General features: G+C 40.6%; 1 pseudogene; it reads right to left on the bottom strand.

Moving 5' to 3' along the window:
* Positions 1-672: 672 nt before the first annotated feature.
* On the bottom strand, positions 673-3,972 carry LOC110740982 (annotated as a pseudogene).
* Positions 3,973-11,356: the final 7,384 nt, after the last annotated feature.

Here is an 11,356-nt window from a genome sequence, read left to right as displayed (position 1 = left end):
ATCTGGCCCTAAGTTTTATAGATCAGTTAACACCCTAAAGTTTTGTGGTGTGTTGGGTTGTAGTAAGATGACCAATTTGTCCTGGTTTTCCTGGAACATTCTTGGATTTAGTACTGAAAATTCAATGCCCTCCAAGACTTTTCAGTCCCGGGAAAACCAGGGCAAATATTGCCATAATGGGCTGTGCTAAAATCCTTCCTACTTCACTAAATGAGCAAGGATTTAGGAGGGGTCAGTACTGGCCTTAAAATGACCTGTGTTTGAATGGGTGTGAATCACTTTATGATGCCTTCTATCACCCCTTGGAAGGAACCCTAAAATAAGCAGGGGACCAGCAATGGGACATTATCCCTGGGTGACTTTATCATCTCCTGGGGGCGCACTTTGCCATAAAACAGTCTTGGCAATCTCCCATCCAAAATAAGGTTTAATCTTTTTATTTGTTTCTGTGGACTCTGATGACAAAGGTCAGGACCTCTCTATGAAGGTGGCTTGCAGCTGACACTAAACCACGTCCATGTTTGGTTCTGCCCTTCCCTAGGTCATAGGAGCACCCATGACAACACAGGAGTGGGTTCACTAGGTGGCCAGAGCCCTCCTGCACAGCCACAATATTCCGCAAGGGCAAAGAACACCTCTGTCACCTCGTATAACATTCGCTTGCTTCCTGGAGCCATTTGCTTGTGGTATGTAAAAAAAGTTTATAAGTCTAAACATGATTTGGAGCCATATATGAGAGCCATGGAGTTCTTGAATTTTGAAAAGACGGAGAGGAGAGATGTGGTGACGTTGATGCTTTGTGAACCTCTCACCTCCTACTGACTTGAGCAGCTTCCCTTTCATTTATCTTACATATTGAGCAACCACACCAGGTTTTCTCTAAAGATTTTGTTCTTTTTATTGCTGTAATGTTTTAAATAAACTAAACTAAAATAAAATAAAGGATACAGAATATTTACCTGCATAAATATATAAATTCTTTAAACCACTTGAATACTGAAATGATCCCACTATGCAAATCCTCAATGACATAAACATTGGTATCTTTTTCTTTCATTTTCAAATACAGAACTCTCCTTCTCCCCCTTTTCTAAATTTAAAGTCTGAGAACTTTAACCGTTAAGTTCAAATTCCAGCTGTGCATTTTCTAGCTTTATGATTGTGGCAAGTAAAAAGAAGCAATTTGAGCTTCTATTTCCTTACGTGTAATAAGAGTGCAATAGTATTGACCTTCTGGGTTCTGCGGGGATTAAATGAAATAATGCAATAAAGTACCTGGTATGTGGATAATTAACAAATAGTAGCTACTATTCTAGAAAATTGAGCACCAAACTTCACAATCATGCTTTGGCATACCTCTCTGGTCTAATCGCTCAATATCCTCCCACAGTTCACTTTATTTTGGTTTGGGTAGCCCTTAAATGTCTGGCAGAGACTTAAATGACTTCTAGAATAAATAATCGAGACATTTTCTGAAGCCTTGCTATGGGTTTGCAGAAGGGTGGCAGAGGATGCTTGAAGTGTGAACCTGTAATACCATGCTGCCCAAGCATCTCTTCTCTACCTGTGATATGCTGTTTCATTCACTGGTGATCTCATTTCTCTTTTTCTTCACCTGAGTAATCTTTAGCTTTCCCCCAAAGTTCAGCTCAAATGTCGCCTACCTGGGAAAAATCTTCTCTTCCTCTCCTTTCAGTCCTGGGATTAGAGGCCCTTCCTCTGTGTTTGTCCACAAAACACATCATAGAGGACTGTAAACCTATGTTTAAGTATTTTACCCCTCACAAGACTAATGTAGCAAACATTTCATGCTGTCTTTATGGCTAGGGTACTCCCAGGTCCCTGGCTGGCCATGTTGCATACAGTGTGGCCCTACCTGCCCTTTATCTCCCACCTCTGCTTGAAACTGACTAGAGTAGTTACGAGTAGCTGACCCAGGGTCTTCTCTAGGAACCATAACCTATGACCTGTCACTGATGGCAGTGGCTTCAGTACGATTTGTGCATCAGTATTGCCACTGGAACTTAAAAAAATACAGATGCTGAGCTTTCCATCCTCAAAGATTCTGAGTCACTAAGTCAAGGATGGTTCCACGCACTGGTATTTTTTTAAAGCCCCTCAGGAGTTTCTGATAAGCAGCCACCTGTAAATGACTCTCTGAAGTAGCATGGAAAGAAGAACTGATTTCATTAGGTTCTCTTTTTAAAAAAATATTTTTTAATTTAAAAAATTGGGTTTACTCAGAAGCATTCAGAATGTCAACAAAACAGCGGCAACTTTTTTTTTTCTTGCAATAACAGAGTGATGTTCAGTTAACAGAGCAGCAATTATTTCATATAGGCTGTGTCAGAGACAACTGAACATGAAAAAATGACCATCCCCATATATGATTAATTTGTACTATGGACCAAGAAGAACCTGCTCTAAATTTCCATGCCATTTACACCCCCCATACTGTATCAGCCAAGGTTAGTGGCTATTGAAAATGCCAATAGTAGAGGGCTATCTAACTACACAATTGATAGCTTAACTACACAAAAAAAGACACTGTACAGTTTAAAAACAAATTTTACACAGCCTTACATTTCCTTTTTATTTTTCTTTAAAAGGAGTGAGTTGTATGGGAGGGTTAAATGATTTATAGACAAGGAAAAGAAACTGTGCTAAAACCAACTTATTCAACATCATCTTCTTCTTCACCATTTCTTCATTTTCCTCATCTTCCTATTCTTCCTTCATTGTCTTGCTTTTTTTTCAGCCTTCATGGCTCCCTTTTTTGCTGTATCAGGCTTTTCTTTAGCTCGGTATGCAGCAATATCCTTTTCACATATTTCCTTTGGCTTAGCAGCCTTCTTTTCATAAGGCTGCTTGCCATCTGCAGCAGTGTTATTAACGTCTCTCCCATTTCTTTGCTACGTCATCAATGGGTAGGCCAGGATGTTCTCCTTTGATCTTGATGATACTCAGAACAGAACAAGAAAAAGCCCAAAAGAGGCCTCTTGGGGGCACTGGTTTCCTTAAACTCCTCTTTTGTCTCCCCTTTAGGAGGGATTAGATTTTCGTTTGTCTTTCATAACAGGCCTTGTCTGCCTTTGCCATGTCTTCAAATTTTCCTTTCACTTTAGCAGACATGGTCTTCCACCTCCATGAGCACTCCTGAGACAACTCTGAGAAGCCAACCGAAGGAGCTGGATGCTGCTTCTTGTGCTTCCTCCCAGCAAGTCTGTACAGAGAATGCATATGATGACATGTTGCCTCATGGCCTCCTAGGATCTCCTTTGCCCTTGTTTAACATTTTTTCCTTAGCCACTAACAGAGTGGCCCAGTGCCTGTCGACTCTCACTTTCCCCAGCACTATTTCTATGGAGCTCAATGTACTGCAATGGCCATGGCAGTGGGAGTCAGATGCTGCCTCTCATTAGATTCTCTTTATTGGAAATTTGAACAGAAAAATATGGAATGAACTTTACAATGAACAGTGGAATGGGAAGTGAGGGAATTTCAAGGGAATGAAAGCTATGGAAAGTCAAAGGCATGTATCATCTTGAGTTACCAGGGGGCAGAAGAAGTTGGCCATTATAGAGAGGAGAATGGAACTGATGTGTAGAATGAAGCTGATACCATGAAAAAACGAGAGACAAAAGACAGATATAGAGTGTCTCAGAGAAAAACAGAAATAGAAAAAATAGAGGCAGAGAAAGAGAGAGAGACCGAGAGAGAAGCAGGCAGATGAAGAGATAGAGGTAGATAGAAACCTCACTCAGAACTGCCACCATCAGCTTAATCCCCCAAACTAGAAACCTCTGCAGACATCTCCGTTATCACCCACATCCAACGTTGTCAATTCCACCTTCCACAGATGTCTTCGAGGGCTAGGCAGGGTGGCTCATGCCTGTAATCCCAGCACTTTGGGAGGCTGAGGCAGGAGGATCACCTGAGGTCAGGAGTTCGAGACCAGCCTGGCCAACATGGTAAAACCCTGTCTCTACTAAAAATACAAAAAATTAGCCGGGCATGGTGGCAGGCACCTGTAATTCCAGCTACTCAGGAGGTTGAGGCAGGAGAATAGCTTGAACATGGCAGGAGGCAGAGGTTGCAGTGAGATCGAGCCACTGCACTCCAGCTTGTAAGATAGAGAGACTCCATCTCAAAAAAAAAAAAAAAAAAAAAAAATCACATCTTGGCAACATCTTTTTTTTTTTAAGTCCTGCTGTCACTGCCATCCAGATCTTCGTATCTTCGTAAGTACTTGCTGGGACTATGGCAAAAACCTCACAGCTGGTCTCTCCCTGCCCCAGTCTATTTCAAGCACTGTTGCAGATCATACCATCTTACACTTTGGTAGCCAGGTCTTCGGGCCTGACGAAACCTGCCTCATCTCCTCTCCTGCGAGTGCTAGACTCCTCCAGATCCCATTCTTCTGCCACAGCACATCAGGCCCTGACCTTTGTAAAAGGGATTCCCTTGGCTTTCTCTTCTGCGTTGGGCAGTCTTCTATCCTGCCTTCAAAATCTGGCTCAAAAATACCTCAGTAATGCCTTTTCACCTCTTTCAGGCAGAGTTATCTTATGATAAAGTTCCTACCTTTCCCATTACACCGTGAGCTTTTTTTTTTTTAGTTATCTGTGAATTCCCAGGGCACAGCAAATGTGTGTTGTCATGAACTAAACTTGTGGAATTTCAGGTAATGAGGGAGCCAGGACACTACTGGGTGGGTGGCCAGCTCTTATGATCCTGCCCCCACCCTGTTCCCCAGAGCCAGTCCCTAGATTTTCAGGCTTTTGTCTTCATCCACGTTTATCCCGACATATCCTCTGAAAGCTCCAAACAAAATTTTCCCCACAGCTCCATGGTAACCTCAGCAGAGGCTCCTGGAGGTGACAGTTCTGGGATGCAAAGAAGGGCAAATGAAGCAGGGCAGCTATTTGTCCATGTGAGTATTTGGACTTCCTTGACACACATAAGAGCAACTTCCTTCCTTTTTACTTTGAATCCTAAGAAAATGCCTCAATTAAAAAAAAATTAACCTTGGAAAGAGAGGATGTGAATTAACTCACTTTCCATGACCTGAACCACTTAGAGCTTCCAACAGAGCTTTGGGGGGAAATCTGTATTTGATCAATGTTGAAACAATCACTCTGATACAGAAATGCATGCAAAAAGAGCAATTTCTGACCAGCTTTTATTTTGCATATTCTATTCCTTTTGACAGTGATGACAAATGGAATAAGATTTTTGTTCACTACAAGAAGCTCAGTAGTGTGTACCAGGGCAATTAACTTGGAAATCTGTGAATAAGCATGATTCAGGGGCCTGTTGAACATCAACTTGAGGACTCTTATGAATCCTGGTTGCTTCCATTGGCTGAAAAAATACTGTAAAATCTTGCATTTTGCAGTAAAAAAAATTCATTGTGCTTGTGACTCCTACTTGAGTCACATGGTATCAGATGGAAAATGAGTAGGAAGGAAAGGATCGCTGCCAACTAAAAGGAGAGAGTCTAGTCTGGACAGAGCATTTTGTAGGACACAGATTTGATGGTAAGCCAACTATTTTAAAAATCCTCATTCTTGCAAGCTAGCACATGACCTCTTTCCTAAGGGTGAGAAGACTCCAGAGGTACATATTTGCCATCTGGAGTGGACTATGCAATTCATCTAGAAACCTGCATCATTGAAATTAATCATCATGATGAACAAGGAGAGCATGCTGGGGCAGGGAGGTCAGTTTCACTTGATAAGAATAGAATGCACATTCTAGCTGGGAATGTGCTGACATTCATTGCATTCAGGAAAATTCTACACAAAGCCTCTCTCTCTGGAGAGGATTCCTGAGAAAGAGAAGGGCTCCCTGTGTGGCATAGAAATGAGAACCCCCTCAAAGCCCTGACTTTTGAAGGTGTCCAGAATCACAGTGATTCAATGTCATTGGATATTGCTCTTTTTCTTCCTGGAAGGGAAGCATCAGTCCATCAGTTCAAACCCTACAGGGTTTTCCTTGTTTGTCCTAATCATGTTAGAAGCAGAACGCCTAGTTAGTAATCAAGCACCAGTTGGAGATGTTTCCTACCAAACGTATGGTTTTAATTTTGAAGCTCTCCATTCATTGTTCTTTAGCACTATGAAGGGCTTGTAACCAGCTAACTGCTTCTCCTACTTTGGTCTGGGAAACAACACAAATATGGCTTAAACTTCAGTTGGGCTAGGGTCAAATTTTGTTGGTTTTTGTTAATGTTGTTACTTATTTTTGAAAGAGGCATGGACAAAAAAAGGGCAAGAGTTGGAATGGTGTTTGAAGCCTGCTTGTGGTGTTTTGGGGAAACAGGAACATATTCCTAAAAAAGATATTTCCTTCAATGTGGGAAAGAGTTCCTTATTGTTTCAATGGAGCTCTTGAAATCTGAAATGTTTAGGGAGCAGTAGAAATTTGATAGGGGATCATAGACTCAAGGGGATGAGAGAAGATTTGAAAAGACATCGAATATAACTCCTCGATTTAGTAAAACCATAATTTGTAGTTTTCCTCTGATGAGTCACGGCCAGGAAATAGATATTGTAGATGAGTCTAGGTCCTTGCACTTCTCAGCTTCTGTCATTTACAAATTCTACTTTGATGTCTCTGAAGATGACATCTGAATGTGCTTATGCAGAAGAAATGGCATCAAATAGAACTGGTTTAAAATCCCTAATTTGCTACTTAATTACTGTTTGAGCTTGCATAAGTTATTGAACCCTCTAACCCTCAATTTCCTCATCTATAAAATGGGATAATAATTTTGACTACCCTGCAGGGATCATTTTAAAACTAAATTAGATGATGCCCTATGATATTTATATCTATATTCCTACTTTCCACCATACACAGCACAAATTTTTTTAAATAAAATAAAAATATAATCTATAATATTTAAATGTAAATTTAAGATAATGGATGTTGTTTTGCTGAAATTAAATGCATTTACGATGTGAATTTGAAAGTTATATGAAGGTTTGTTTGAGTTTAGTCAGCCTATATCATCAAATTCCACTGTGTAAGTGTCTGGAATTTAATCAGAACCCAAAGAGATCTCTCAGCCTGTTTGCCATGGCATAATGGGTTGCCAGGTGCTATTTCACCTCTGCTGAGACTGTTGCTTGGATCATAGGGCTCTTGTTTATCCAGCTCCCTATGAGACCGGGCAGGGTCACTGGCGACCCACCAGGGTGAGCTCAGCCAGAGGGAACCTGTGTCTTGGTGCTCCACTGTGAACAGTCTCATAGACACCCATACTTGAGTGGGCTTAGGGACGCATACCCTTCTAAAATCCACTGAGATCCACTGAGAAATCTTCAACAGAGGAGTTATGTGTTAACTTTATCTTTTAGAGGAATCATGTTGGCAGCAGCATGAGGATAGGCTGGAGTGGCTAAGAATGATGAGGGAGTGGCAAATGGATCATAGAAATACTTCAAACTCAGGCACCTGGCATTTAAAACACAACACTTCCAAGCACCACCAGCTTTACCTGCTTCTATTTTCCCGTATGAAGCTTCTGCTCCTGCCAATATGTCTGTTGACCTTCCCTGAACACACATTGGGTTTCCCTGCCTGTTCAGCTCGTACTCATGTCTTTCTCTTCACTTACATATTCCCCTAGTCCTTATCAAAAATCCTAACCATTCTTTTAGGGTCTATCTTCTTCACTCAGTCTTTCTTAGTTTGTTCAAATTACCTAATATGATTCATAAATTACCTTGAATTGAGGTATTTATGTTCCATACTATGACTTGTCTCTTCCAGCAATTGGGTTCAAATGTGATGGCAGGCACACCTCTTGCACAAGTTGGTATTTTACCTGGTTTTAACTTATGATGGCTCATTGTTCAATGCTGGCACTCTATAATTTGCTGAATAAATAGATGATTAAATAAACCACCCATTGACTCATCTTATAGGCACTTCTATATAGCTGTAAGGGAATTATTTAGCAACCACTTAAAATGTATCCAAATAGAATGTTTTACATAAGGTTCATAAGTGAAAAACAAGCTTGTCAGAGATCTTCAAATGAAGCTTATTTAATGAGTTTTTTTTTTTAATCCTATACAATAATGGAAAACCACAGAAAGTGGATGTGATGGTAGTTTGAGAGCAACATTTTACTGGTTTATAAGAAAAGTAAAAAATAGAAGTGAACAATAAAAAGACTGAAATAATTTATCCTCCATATGTTTTGTTTTATGTTTGCTTTGCTTCTGGACAAGACACAAACGAAGTTGCAGAAAAAAGACAGCCCTTTTAGTTGGTAAGAACAGGGCACTGATTAGCAGCAATATATTGAAACTATATAAAGCAATGAGTTTAAAAGTACTTTAGGAAACCTGAGATCTTCAATCAAGGCTGCAACTGTAAGTTTTTTTAAAAGCCACAAAAGAAGCCAAGTCTTTAGTAAAAGGGCTGTTTTGAAACATTAAATTTTATTTTAATTTTTGTCCTAATTTATACCAAATCTTCAAAGTAATCAGGACTTAGTTACATCTTAACTGTTATTCTTTTGATAATTTTTTTAAATAGAAAAGGCAGTTCTGATTAGTTAATGATCAAAATGTTTTTCAACTCTTCTATTATGACTCGGGAGATGGCAAACTATGTCCATCATTTTAATTTTATTTATTCCTAGTAAATTACTTTACAAAAATAGGCATTTAATATATATTTGGTGAATGAGTGAATGAATGAATAAAGAATGAAGAAATGATACTATCACTGAGTGACAGGTCTTTGAATGATGGGCTCAGATTCTCAAAGGAATTAAACAATCTTCATAGGCTTACGCTTGGAAATTCAATTTTTTAAAGGACAGAAAATGGCATAAAATCCTAGATGATCTTTTTTATTTATTTATTTATTTATTTATTTATTTATTTATTTATTTATTTTTTGAGATGGAGTCTTACTCTGTTGCCCAGGCTGGAGTGCAGTGGCACGATCTCGGCTCACTGCAACCTCCATCTCCCAGGTTCAAGTGATTCTCCTGCCTCAGCCTCCGCAGTAGCTGGGATTATAGACGAGCACCACCACACCTGGCTAATTTTTTTAAAAATATTTTTGGTAGACATGGGGTTTCACCATGTTGGTCAGGCTGATTTCAAACCCCTTACTGCAAGGGTTCCACCTGCCTTGGCCTCCCAAAGTGCTGGGATTACAGGTTTGAGCCACTGCACCTGGCCCCTACATGATCTTATTCTCTGGGCATTAGGCCCCTGGTTCCAGGTCTGTCCCCACTCCTGACCTCTACCTCCTTTGTTCCTGCTTTAAGACTCCAGTCTTGCCATGGTTTCTTAGGCTTAGCTCTGTACCTGTGCTCCCAGACACCTCTGGTCCCAGCTCTAATCCACAGATACAATTTACCTATTGTTTGTCAATAGATTAAATTGTTAGATTAGTCTGACAGGAAATGTTGTTCACGTAAAGTCAATATCTTGTTCTATGCCCATTATTTATTCAGTTTGACAATTTTTTTCCCTTGCTATAAAAGTTGAGCTTAGAGGTCTTTAATTTTCAGAACTAAACCTTTTACCCTTTTATTACACAACCATTTTATGCTGGCTCTTTTCCCAGTGTCCTGGCATTTCCTTAGTTCCCCATGAAACGCTAAAGAGCTAAAGAGTAACAGATGTAACCCAGCAAAGGCCTCAACCAATTCAGCAAGTACTCTGCGAAGTACGTCATACTCCTCACAAGTTTGAACGCAGCTTCTTTACAACCACTCTACCGTTCGTCTCTTGCTCTCTTTCTGGGGCTCTGTCCTTATCTTTAGTTCATAGTCTGGTACTATCTTTTTTTCTTTTTTCTTTTTCAGATGGAGTCTCCCTCTGTCACTCAGGCTGGAGTGCAGTGGCATGATCTCGGCTCACTGCAGCCTCCATCTCCCGGGTTCAAGCGATCCTCCTGCCTCAGCCTCCCAAGTAGCTGGGATTACAGGTGCCTGCCACCGTGCCCTGCTAACATATGTATTTTTAGTAGAGACGGAGTTTCACCATGGTGGCCATGGTTGGCCAGGCTGTTCTCAATCTCCTGACCTCAGGTGATCCACCTGCCTTTGCCTCCCAAATTGCTGGGATTACAGGCATGAGCCACCGTATCTGGCCCATAGTTTGGTACTATCTTACATTGTATCAAGGGTACAAAGATATGACTAGATCTAGTGACGTATGTGGGCTTTGCTCAATAATGTCTTTTATAGACAGGGGAAGAGGCCACTGAAAGCTTCAGGCCTACATGGTTTTTACCTTACACAATTCCCACAGAGAGAGAGTCAGAGAGACTGGGTCCTACCACCAGTCCAAAAGTATGAGTCACTGTAGGAATAAAGTGCTAGACTGAGACTTCTGGCTCCTTGACAACAAAGATCAAAGTGAAGTAGGTATCCAGCAGCCATTCTGGATAATTCTAGTGTCTTACTCTCAGATATTATAAAATTCACTTTGAGAATGTGAATTAGCCATATACTTGAACATAAGAAGAAAATATATCCAGGAACAAGGTTATTATAAAGACCAACACCCAGGGCTGAGAAACCAAGTGTTTCAGCTGTGCTATTGAATAAATTCCATCAGGTGAATAAATAAGCCTGAAACAATAGCCCTTTCTGAGCCGGAGTTTACACAATGCAGTACACAGCAAAGGTGAAAGACTCTCCGCAGGACGACTCTTTAGGAGTTTTCTCCTGTGTTGGCCTTGTCTTGTCAAGGTGTTCTCAGTGGTAACCCAACCTTGAGTTTTGCACAGGCATCATTTACAAGAGTTAATTGCCTCCCACCAGATAGCATTTACTCCACTGGTTATCTCCAAAGGAAAGAGCAACACTGTGTTGGAAGCTCGTGTTTAAGGAATTAAGTAGGGCACAAGTACAGCCAACTAAAACAGATTCAGTGCTCTGGCAGTATTGCAGAGAAGACAACAAAGTCAGTGTGGTTCCTACTACTTGGCCCTTTGCCTTAAATGAAGTGTTAGATTCCCTATCTAGAGATTCTGCCCTTTGCTGGAAAGGCCAATTGACTGGATGATCTAATCATGTTGCTCCCTTTGCCAACCTGTATGTAATCCATTGTTATCATTATTAAGCAACATCCACTGGAATTCTCTGGGAATGGTATAGGAAGTTAGAAATACAAACAGAGGGAACACAGCTTTCCCCTATGATGTCAGCTTCTGTTTTAGCCTAAATACTTTTAGAGGATATCCCAGTTAAGCCAGACATCTTGTTTACAATGGGGCAGTATTGCAGAGTGTGGGTGAGAGGACAATGCACTCACAGTACAAGCTACCACTGTGCAGTTGGTTCTGTCAAAGTCTCATGTTACAGCTGATTAAC

This window comes from Papio anubis, chromosome 10 (assembly GCF_008728515.1).
Source record: "Papio anubis isolate 15944 chromosome 10, Panubis1.0, whole genome shotgun sequence".
Lineage (NCBI taxonomy): Eukaryota > Metazoa > Chordata > Mammalia > Primates > Cercopithecidae > Papio > Papio anubis.
Note: the sequence above shows the minus strand (reverse complement) of the source record. Positions and strands in the feature narration are given on the sequence as shown.